We start from the raw sequence: 12,037 nt of genomic DNA on the forward strand, positions 1-12,037 counted from the left end.
TAATGCGGTACCACACCGTAACAGACAATTAAACCTGGTTGGGATTAATATTTTGGGGGATAACGCCGGTTATGTCTCGGTTAGGTCTGGAATTTGCCCTGATCTGGCTCCTACTTTCGCATTTTTCGCATACTTGTTGGCCATATCCTGGGCTTTTCCTGGTTTGGATCACGTAGTAATGCGGTACCACACCGAAACTGTCAATTAAACCTGGTTGCGATTAATATTTTAGAGGATAGCGCCGCTTATGTCTCGGTTAGGTCTGGGATTTGCCCTCATCTGGCTCGCACTTTTGCATTTTTCGCATACTTGTTGGCCTTTTTCTGGCTTGGACCACGTAGTAATGTGGTACCACACTGAAACAGTCAAATAAACCTGGTTCCGATTAATATTTTAGAGGCTAACGCTGGCTATGTCTGGGATAGGTCTGGTATTTGCCCTCATCTGGCTCGCACTTTTGCATTTTTCGCATACTTGTTGGCCAGATCCTGGCCTTTTTCTGGGTTGGATCACGTAGTAATGCGGTACCACACCGTAACAGTCAATTAAACTTCGTTGCGATTAATATTTTAGAGGATAACGCCGGTTATGTCACGGTTAGGTCTGGTATTTGCAATCATCTGGCTCGTACCTTCGCATTTTTCGCATACTTGTTAGCCAGATCCTGGGCTTTTCCTTGGTTGGATCACGCAGTAATGTGGCACCACACTGAAACAGTCAATAGTAGCTGGTTGCGATTAATATTTTAGAGGATAACGCGGGTTATGTCTGGGTTAGGTCTGGGATTTGCCCTCATCTGGCTCGTACTTTCGCATCTATCGCATACTTGATGGCTAGATCCTGGCCTTTTTCTGGTTTGGATCACGTAGTAATGCGGTACTACACCGAAACAGTCAATTAAACCTGGTTGCGATTAATATTTTAGAGGATGACGCCGGTTATGTCTCGGTTAGGTCTGGGATTTGCCCTCATCTGGCTCGCACTTTCGCATTTTTCGCATACTTGTTGGCCAGATCCTGGCCTTTTTCTGGCTTGGACCACGTAGTAATGTGGTACCACACTGAAACAGTCAAATAAACCTGGTTCCGATTAATATTTTAGAGGATAACGCCGGCTATGTCTGGGATAGGTCTGGTATTTGCCCTCATCTGGCTCGTACTGTTGCATTTCTCGCATACTTGTTGGCCAGATCCTGGGCTTTTTCAGGTCTGGATCACGTAGTAATGCGGTAGCACACCGTAACAGTCAATTAAACTTGGTTGCGATTAATATTTTAGAGGATAACGCCGGTTATGTCTCGGTTAGGTCTGGTATTTGCAATCATCTGGCTCGTACCTTCGCATTTTTCGCATACTTGTTGGCCAGATCCTGGCCTTTTTCTGGTCTGTATCACGTAGCAATGTGGTACCACTCTGAAACCGTCAATAAAAGCTGGTTCCGATTAGTATCTTAGAGGATAACGCCGGTTATGTCTGGGTTAGTTCTGGTATTTGCCCTCATCTGGCTCGCACTTTCGCATGTATCGCATACTTGATGGCTAGATCCTGGCCTTTTTCTGGTTGGATCACGTAGTAATGCGGTACCACACCGAAACAGTCAATTAAACCTGGTTGCGAATAATATTTTAGAGGAAAACGCCGGTTATGTCTCGGTTAGGTCTGGGATTTGCCCTCATCTGGCTCGCACTTTCGCATTTTTCGCATACTTGTTGGCCAGATCCTGGCCTTTTTCCGGCTTGGACCACGTAGTAATGTGGTACCACACTGAAACAATCAAATAAACCTGGTTCCGATTAATATTTTAGAGGATAACGCCGGCTATGTCTGGGATTGGTCTGGTATTCGCCGTCATCTGGCTCGTACTTTCGCATTTTTCGCATACTTGCTTGCCAGATCCTGGCCTTTTTCTGGTCTGTATCACGTAGTAATGTGGTACCACACTGAAACCGTCAATAAAAGCTGGTTCCGATTAGTATCTTAGAGGATAGCGCTGGTTATGGCTGGGTTAGTTCTGGTATTTGCAATCATCTGGCTCGTACCTTCGCATTGTTCGCCTACTTGTTATCAAGATCCTGGGCTTTTTCTGGTTTGGATCACGTAGTAATGCGGTACCACACAGTAACAGACAATTAAACCTGGTTGCCATTAATATTTTGGGGGATAACGCCGGTTATGTCTCGGTTAGGTCTGGGATTTGCCCTCATCTGGCTCGCACTTTCGCATCTATCGCATACTTGATGGCTAGATCCTGGCCTTTTTCTGGTTCGGATCACGTAGTAATGCGCTACCACACCGAAACAGTCAATTAAACCTGGTTGCGATTAATATTTTAGAGGATAACGCCGGTTATGTCTCGGTTAGGTCTGGGATTTGCCCTGATCTGGCTCCTACTTTCGCATTTTTCGCATACTTGTTGGCCAGATCCTGGGCTTTTCCTGGTTTGGATCACGTAGTAATGCGGTACCACACCGAAGCAGTCAATTAAACCTGGTTGCGATTAATATTTTACAGGATAACGCCGGTTATGTCTCGGTTAGGTCTGGGATTTGCCCTGATCTGGCTCCTACTTTCGCATTCTTCGCATACTTGTTGGCCATATCCTGGGCTTTTCCTGGTTTGGATCACGTAGTAATGCGGTACCACACCGAAACTGTCAATTAAACCTGGTTGCGATTAATATTTTAGAGGATAGCGCCGCTTATGTCTCGGTTAGGTCTGGGATTTGCCCTCATCTGGCTCGCACTTTTGCATTTTTCGCATAGTTGCTGGCCTTTTTCTGGCTTGGACCACGTAGTAATGTGGTACCACACTGAAACAGTCAAACAAACCTGGTTCCGATTAATATTTTAGAGGATAACGCCGGCTATGTCTGGGGTAGGTCTGGTATTTGCCCTCATCTGGCTCGTACTTTCGCATTTTTCGCATACGAGCTGGCCAGATCCTGGCCTTTTTCTGGTCTGTATCACGTAGCAATGTGGTACCACTCTGAAACCGTCAATAAAAGCTGGTTCCGATTAGTATCTTAGAGGATAACGCTGGTTATGGCTGGGTTAGTTCTGGTATTTGCAATCATCTGGCTCGTACCTTCGCATTTTTCGCCTACTTGTTGACAAGATCCTGGGCTTTTTCAGGTTCGGATCACGTAGTAATGCGGTACCACACCGAAACTGCCAATTAAACCTGGTTGCGATTAATATTTTAGAGGATAACGCCGGTTATGTCTCGGTTAGGTCTGGGATTTGCCCTGATCTGGCTCCTACTTTCGCATTTTTCGCATACTTGTTGGCCAGATCCTGGGCTTTTCCTGGTTTGGATCACGTAGTAATGCGGTACCACACCGAAGCAGTCAATTAAACCTGGTTGCGATTAATATTTTAGAGGATAACGCCGGTTATGTCTCGGTTAGGTCTGGGTTTTGCCCGCATCTGGCTCGTACCTTCGCATTTTTCGCCTACTTGTTGGCAAGATCCTGGGCTTTTTCTGGTTCGGATCACGTAGTAATGCGCTACCACACCGAAACAGTCAATTAAACCTGGTTGCGATTAATATTTTAGAGGATGACGCCGGTTATGTCTCGGTTAGGTCTGCGATTTGCCCATATCTGGCTCGCACTTTCGCATTTTACGCCTATTTGTTGTCAAGATCCTGGGCTTTTTCTGGTTTGGATCACGTAGTAATGCGGTACCACAACGTAACATTCAATTAAACCTGGTTGCGATTAATATTTTGGAGGATAACGCCGGTTATGTCTCGGTTAGGTCTGGGATTTGCCCTGATCTGGCTCCTACTTTCGCATTTTTCGCATACTTGTTGGCCATATCCTGGGCTTTTCCTGGTTCGGATCACGTAGTAATGCGGTACCACACCGTAACATCCAATTAAACCTGGTTGCGATTAATATTTTGGAGGATAACGCCGGTTATGTCTCGGTTAGGTCTGGGATTTGCCCTCATCTGGCTCGTACTTTCGCATTTTTCGCCTACTTGTTGTCAAGATCCTGGGCTTTTTCTGGTTTGGATCACGTAGTAATGCGGTACCACACCGTAACAGACAATTAAACCTGGTTGGGATTAATATTTTGGGGGATAACGCCGGTTATGTCTCGGTTAGGTCTGGGATTTGCCCTGATCTGGCTCCTACTTTCGCATTTTTCGCATACTTGTTGGCCATATCCTGGGCTTTTCCTGGTTTGGATCACGTAGTAATGCGGTACCACACCGAAACTGTCAATTAAACCTGGTTGCGATTAATATTTTAGAGGATAGCGCCGCTTATGTCTCGGTTAGGTCTGGGATTTGCCCTCATCTGGCTCGCACTTTTGCATTTTTCGCATACTTGTTGGCCTTTTTCTGGCTTGGACCACGTAGTAATGTGGTACCACACTGAAACAGTCAAATAAACCTGGTTCCGATTAATATTTTAGAGGCTAACGCTGGCTATGTCTGGGATAGGTCTGGTATTTGCCCTCATCTGGCTCGCACTTTTGCATTTTTCGCATACTTGTTGGCCAGATCCTGGCCTTTTTCTGGGTTGGATCACGTAGTAATGCGGTACCACACCGTAACAGTCAATTAAACTTCGTTGCGATTAATATTTTAGAGGATAACGCCGGTTATGTCACGGTTAGGTCTGGTATTTGCAATCATCTGGCTCGTACCTTCGCATTTTTCGCATACTTGTTAGCCAGATCCTGGGCTTTTCCTTGGTTGGATCACGCAGTAATGTGGCACCACACTGAAACAGTCAATAGTAGCTGGTTGCGATTAATATTTTAGAGGATAACGCGGGTTATGTCTGGGTTAGGTCTGGGATTTGCCCTCATCTGGCTCGTACTTTCGCATCTATCGCATACTTGATGGCTAGATCCTGGCCTTTTTCTGGTTTGGATCACGTAGTAATGCGGTACTACACCGAAACAGTCAATTAAACCTGGTTGCGATTAATATTTTAGAGGATGACGCCGGTTATGTCTCGGTTAGGTCTGGGATTTGCCCTCATCTGGCTCGCACTTTCGCATTTTTCGCATACTTGTTGGCCAGATCCTGGCCTTTTTCTGGCTTGGACCACGTAGTAATGTGGTACCACACTGAAACAGTCAAATAAACCTGGTTCCGATTAATATTTTAGAGGATAACGCCGGCTATGTCTGGGATAGGTCTGGTATTTGCCCTCATCTGGCTCGTACTGTTGCATTTCTCGCATACTTGTTGGCCAGATCCTGGGCTTTTTCAGGTCTGGATCACGTAGTAATGCGGTAGCACACCGTAACAGTCAATTAAACTTGGTTGCGATTAATATTTTAGAGGATAACGCCGGTTATGTCTCGGTTAGGTCTGGTATTTGCAATCATCTGGCTCGTACCTTCGCATTTTTCGCATACTTGTTGGCCAGATCCTGGCCTTTTTCTGGTCTGTATCACGTAGCAATGTGGTACCACTCTGAAACCGTCAATAAAAGCTGGTTCCGATTAGTATCTTAGAGGATAACGCTGGTTATGGCTGGGTTAGTTCTGGTATTTGCCCTCATCTGGCTCGCACTTTCGCATGTATCGCATACTTGATGGCTAGATCCTGGCCTTTTTCTGGTTTGGATCACGTAGTAATGCGGTACCACACCGTAACAGTCAATTAAACCTGGTTGCGATTAATATTTTAGAGGATAACGCCGGTTATGTCTCGGTTAGGTCTGGGATTTGCCCTGATCTGGCTCCTACTTTCGCATTTTTCGCATACTTGTTGGCCAGATCCTGGGCTTTTCCTGGTTTGGATCACGTAGTAATGCGGTACCACACCGAAGCAGTCAATTAAACCTGGTTGCGATCAATATTTTAGAGGATAACGCCGGTTATGTCTCGGTTAGGTCTGGGTTTTGCCCGCATCTGGCTCGTACCTTTGCATTTTTCGCCTACTTGTTGGCAAGATCCTGGGCTTTTTCTGGTTCGGATCACGTAGTAATGCGGTACCACACCGAAACTGTCAATTAAACCTGGTTGCGATTAATATTTTAGAGGATAACGCCGGTTATGTCTCGGTTAGGTCTGGTATTTGCCCTCATCTGGCTCGCACTTTTGCATTTTTCGCATACTTGTTGGCCAGATCCTGGCCTTTTTCCGGCTTGGACCACGTAGTAATGTGGTACCACACTGAAACAATCAAATAAACCTGGTTCCGATTAATATTTTAGAGGATAACGCCGGCTATGTCTGGGATTGGTCTGGTATTCGCCGTCATCTGGCTCGTACTTTCGCATTTTTCGCATACTTGCTTGCCAGATCCTGGCCTTTTTCTGGTCTGTATCACGTAGTAATGTGGTACCACACTGAAACCGTCAATAAAAGCTGGTTCCGATTAGTATCTTAGAGGATAGCGCTGGTTATGGCTGGGTTAGTTCTGGTATTTGCAATCATCTGGCTCGTACCTTCGCATTGTTCGCCTACTTGTTATCAAGATCCTGGGCTTTTTCTGGTTTGGATCACGTAGTAATGCGGTACCACACAGTAACAGACAATTAAACCTGGTTGCCATTAATATTTTGGGGGATAACGCCGGTTATGTCTCGGTTAGGTCTGGGATTTGCCCTCATCTGGCTCGTACCTTTGCATTTTTCGCCTACTTGTTGGCAAGATCCTGGGCTTTTTCTGGTTCGGATCACGTAGTAATGCGGTACCACACCGAAACAGTCAATTAAACCTGGTTGCGATTAATATTTTAGAGGATAACGCCGGTTATGTCTCGGTTAGGTCTGGGATTTGCCCTCATCTGGCTCGCACTTTCGCATCTATCGCATACTTGATGGCTAGATCCTGGCCTTTTTCTGGTTCGGATCACGTAGTAATGCGCTACCACACCGAAACAGTCAATTAAACCTGGTTGCGATTAATATTTTAGAGGATAACGCCGGTTATGTCTCGGTTAGGTCTGGGATTTGCCCTGATCTGGCTCCTACTTTCGCATTTTTCGCATACTTGTTGGCCAGATCCTGGGCTTTTCCTGGTTTGGATCACGTAGTAATGCGGTACCACACCGAAGCAGTCAATTAAACCTGGTTGCGATTAATATTTTACAGGATAACGCCGGTTATGTCTCGGTTAGGTCTGGGATTTGCCCTGATCTGGCTCCTACTTTCGCATTCTTCGCATACTTGTTGGCCATATCCTGGGCTTTTCCTGGTTTGGATCACGTAGTAATGCGGTACCACACCGAAACTGTCAATTAAACCTGGTTGCGATTAATATTTTAGAGGATAGCGCCGCTTGTGTCTCGGTTAGGTCTGGGATTTGCCCTCATCTGGCTCGCACTTTTGCATTTTTCGCATAGTTGCTGGCCTTTTTCTGGCTTGGACCACGTAGTAATGTGGTACCACACTGAAACAGTCAAACAAACCTGGTTCCGATTAATATTTTAGAGGATAACGCCGGCTATGTCTGGGGTAGGTCTGGTATTTGCCCTCATCTGGCTCGTACTTTCGCATTTTTCGCATACGAGCTGGCCAGATCCTGGCCTTTTTCTGGTCTGTATCACGTAGCAATGTGGTACCACTCTGAAACCGTCAATAAAAGCTGGTTCCGATTAGTATCTTAGAGGATAACGCTGGTTATGGCTGGGTTAGTTCTGGTATTTGCAATCATCTGGCTCGTACCTTCGCATTTTTCGCCTACTTGTTGACAAGATCCTGGGCTTTTTCTGGTTCGGATCACGTAGTAATGCGGTACCACACCGAAACTGCCAATTAAACCTGGTTGCGATTAATATTTTAGAGGATAACGCCGGTTATGTCTCGGTTAGGTCTGGGATTTGCCCTGATCTGGCTCCTACTTTCGCATTTTTCGCATACTTGTTGGCCAGATCCTGGGCTTTTCCTGGTTTGGATCACGTAGTAATGCGGTACCACACCGAAGCAGTCAATTAAACCTGGTTGCGATTAATATTTTAGAGGATAACGCCGGTTATGTCTCGGTTAGGTCTGGGTTTTGCCCGCATCTGGCTCGTACCTTCGCATTTTTCGCCTACTTGTTGGCAAGATCCTGGGCTTTTTCTGGTTCGGATCACGTAGTAATGCGCTACCACACCGAAACAGTCAATTAAACCTGGTTGCGATTAATATTTTAGAGGATGACGCCGGTTATGTCTCGGTTAGGTCTGGGATTTGCCCATATCTGGCTCGCACTTTCGCATTTTACGCCTATTTGTTGTCAAGATCCTGGGCTTTTTCTGGTTTGGATCACGTAGTAATGCGGTACCACAACGTAACATTCAATTAAACCTGGTTGCGATTAATATTTTGGAGGATAACGCCGGTTATGTCTCGGTTAGGTCTGGGATTTGCCCTGATCTGGCTCCTACTTTCGCATTTTTCGCATACTTGTTGGCCATATCCTGGGCTTTTCCTGGTTCGGATCACGTAGTAATGCGGTACCACACCGTAACATCCAATTAAACCTGGTTGCGATTAATATTTTGGAGGATAACGCCGGTTATGTCTCGGTTAGGTCTGGGATTTGCCCTCATCTGGCTCGTACTTTCGCATTTTTCGCCTACTTGTTGTCAAGATCCTGGGCTTTTTCTGGTTTGGATCACGTAGTAATGCGGTACCACACCGTAACAGACAATTAAACCTGGTTGGGATTAATATTTTGGGGGATAACGCCGGTTATGTCTCGGTTAGGTCTGGGATTTGCCCTGATCTGGCTCCTACTTTCGCATTTTTCGCATACTTGTTGGCCATATCCTGGGCTTTTCCTGGTTTGGATCACGTAGTAATGCGGTACCACACCGAAACTGTCAATTAAACCTGGTTGCGATTAATATTTTAGAGGATAGCGCCGCTTATGTCTCGGTTAGGTCTGGGATTTGCCCTCAACTGGCTCGCACTTTTGCATTTTTCGCATACTTGTTGGCCTTTTTCTGGCTTGGACCACGTAGTAATGTGGTACCACACTGAAACAGTCAAATAAACCTGGTTCCGATTAATATTTTAGAGGCTAACGCTGGCTATGTCTGGGATAGGTCTGGTATTTGCCCTCATCTGGCTCGCACTTTTGCATTTTTCGCATACTTGTTGGCCAGATCCTGGCCTTTTTCTGGGTTGGATCACGTAGTAATGCGGTACCACACCGTAACAGTCAATTAAACTTCGTTGCGATTAATATTTTAGAGGATAACGCCGGTTATGTCTCGGTTAGGTCTGGTATTTGCAATCATCTGGCTCGTACCTTCGCATTTTTCGCATACTTGTTAGCCAGATCCTGGGCTTTTCCTTGGTTGGATCACGCAGTAATGTGGCACCACACTGAAACAGTCAATAGTAGCTGGTTGCGATTAATATTTTAGAGGATAACGCGGGTTATGTCTGGGTTAGGTCTGGGATTTGCCCTCATCTGGCTCGTACTTTCGCATCTATCGCATACTTGATGGCTAGATCCTGGCCTTTTTCTGGTTTGGATCACGTAGTAATGCGGTACTACACCGAAACAGTCAATTAAACCTGGTTGCGATTAATATTTTAGAGGATGACGCCGGTTATGTCTCGGTTAGGTCTGGGATTTGCCCTCATCTGGCTCGCACTTTCGCATTTTTCGCATACTTGTTGGCCAGATCCTGGCCTTTTTCTGGCTTGGACCACGTAGTAATGTGGTACCACACTGAAACAGTCAAATAAACCTGGTTCCGATTAATATTTTAGAGGATAACGCCGGCTATGTCTGGGATAGGTCTGGTATTTGCCCTCATCTGGCTCGTACTGTTGCATTTCTCGCATACTTGTTGGCCAGATCCTGGGCTTTTTCAGGTCTGGATCACGTAGTAATGCGGTAGCACACCGTAACAGTCAATTAAACTTGGTTGCGATTAATATTTTAGAGGATAACGCCGGTTATGTCTCGGTTAGGTCTGGTATTTGCAATCATCTGGCTCGTACCTTCGCATTTTTCGCATACTTGTTGGCCAGATCCTGGCCTTTTTCTGGTCTGTATCACGTAGCAATGTGGTACCACTCTGAAACCGTCAATAAAAGCTTGTTCCGATTAGTATCTTAGAGGATAACGCTGGTTATGGCTGGGTTAGTTCTGGTATTTGCCCTCATCTGGCTCGCACTTTCGCATGTATCGCATACTTGATGGCTAGATCCTGGCCTTTTTCTGGTTTGGATCACGTAGTAATGCGGTACCACACCGTAACAGTCAATTAAACCTGGTTGCGATTAATATTTTAGAGGATAACGCCGGTTATGTCTCGGTTAGGTCTGGGATTTGCCCTGATCTGGCTCCTACTTTCGCATTTTTCGCATACTTGTTGGCCAGATCCTGGGCTTTTCCTGGTTTGGATCACGTAGTAATGCGGTACCACACCGAAGCAGTCAATTAAACCTGGTTGCGATCAATATTTTAGAGGATAACGCCGGTTATGTCTCGGTTAGGTCTGGGTTTTGCCCGCATCTGGCTCGTACCTTTGCATTTTTCGCCTACTTGTTGGCAAGATCCTGGGCTTTTTCTGGTTCGGATCACGTAGTAATGCGGTACCACACCGAAACTGTCAATTAAACCTGGTTGCGATTAATATTTTAGAGGATAACGCCGGTTATGTCTCGGTTAGGTCTGGTATTTGCCCTCATCTGGCTCGCACTTTTGCATTTTTCGCATACTTGTTGGCCAGATCCTGGCCTTTTTCTGGCTTGGACCACCTAGTAATTAGGTACCACACTGAAACATTCAACTAAACCTGGTTCCGATTAATATTTTAGAGGATAACGCCGGTTATGTCTCGGTTAGGTCTGGGATTTGCCCTCATCTGGCTCGTACCTTCGCATTTTTCGCCTACTTGTTGGCAAGAACCTGGGCTTTTTCTGGTTCGGATCACGTAGTAATGCGCTACCACACCGAAACAGTCAATTAAACCTGGTTGCGATTAATATTTTAGAGGATAACGCCGGTTATGTCTCGGTTAAGTCTGGGATTTGCCCATATCTGGCTCGCACTTTCGCATTTTACGCCTACTTGTTGTCAAGATCCTGGGCTTTTTCTGGTTTGGATCACGTAGTAATGCGGTACCACACCGTAACATTCAATTAAACCTGGTTGCGATTAATATTTTGGAGGATAACGCCGGTTATGTCTCGGTTAGGTCTGGTATTTGCCCTCATCTGGCTCGTACCTTTGCATTTTTCGCCTACTTGTTGGCAAGATCCTGGGCTTTTTCTGGTTCGGATCACGTAGTAATGCGGTACCACACCGTAACATTCAATTAAACCTGGTTGCGATTAATATTTTGGAGGATAACGCCGGTTATGTCTCGGTTAGGTCTGGGATTTGCCCTCATCTGGCTCGTACTTTCGCATTTTTCGCATACTTGCTTGTCAGAGCCTGGCCTTTTTCTGGTCTGTATCACGTAGTAATGTGGTACCACACTGAAACCGTCAATAAAAGCTGGTTCCGATTAGTATCTTAGAGGATAACGCTGGTTATGGCTGGGTTAGTTCTGGTATTTACAATCATCTGGCTCGTACCTTCGCATTGTTCGCCTACTTGTTGGCCATATCCTGGGCTTTTCCTGGTTTGGATCACGTAGTAATGCGGTACCACACCGAAACTGTCAATTAAACCTGGTTGCGATTAATATTTTAGAGGATAGCGCCGCTTATGTCTCGGTTAGGTCTGGGATTTGCCCTCATCTGGCTCGCACTTTTGCATTTTTTGCATACTTGTTGGCCTTTTTCTGGCTTGGACCACGTAGTAATGTGGTACCACACCGAAACTGTCACTTAAACCTGGTTGCGATTAATATTTTAGAGGATAGCGCCGCTTATGTCTCGGTTAGGTCTGGGATTTGCCCTCATCTGGCTCGCACTTTTGCATTTTTCGCATAGTTGCTGGCCTTTTTCTGGCTTGGACCACGTAGTAATGTGGTACCACACTGAAACAGTCAAACAAACCTGGTTCCGATTAATATTTTAGAGGATAACGCCGGCTATGTCTGGGGTAGGTCTGGTATTTGCCCTCATCTGGCTCGTACTTTCGCATTTTTCGCATACGAGCTGGCCAGATC

This window comes from Colletes latitarsis, chromosome 1 (assembly GCF_051014445.1).
Source record: "Colletes latitarsis isolate SP2378_abdomen chromosome 1, iyColLati1, whole genome shotgun sequence".
Taxonomy (NCBI): domain Eukaryota; kingdom Metazoa; phylum Arthropoda; class Insecta; order Hymenoptera; family Colletidae; genus Colletes; species Colletes latitarsis.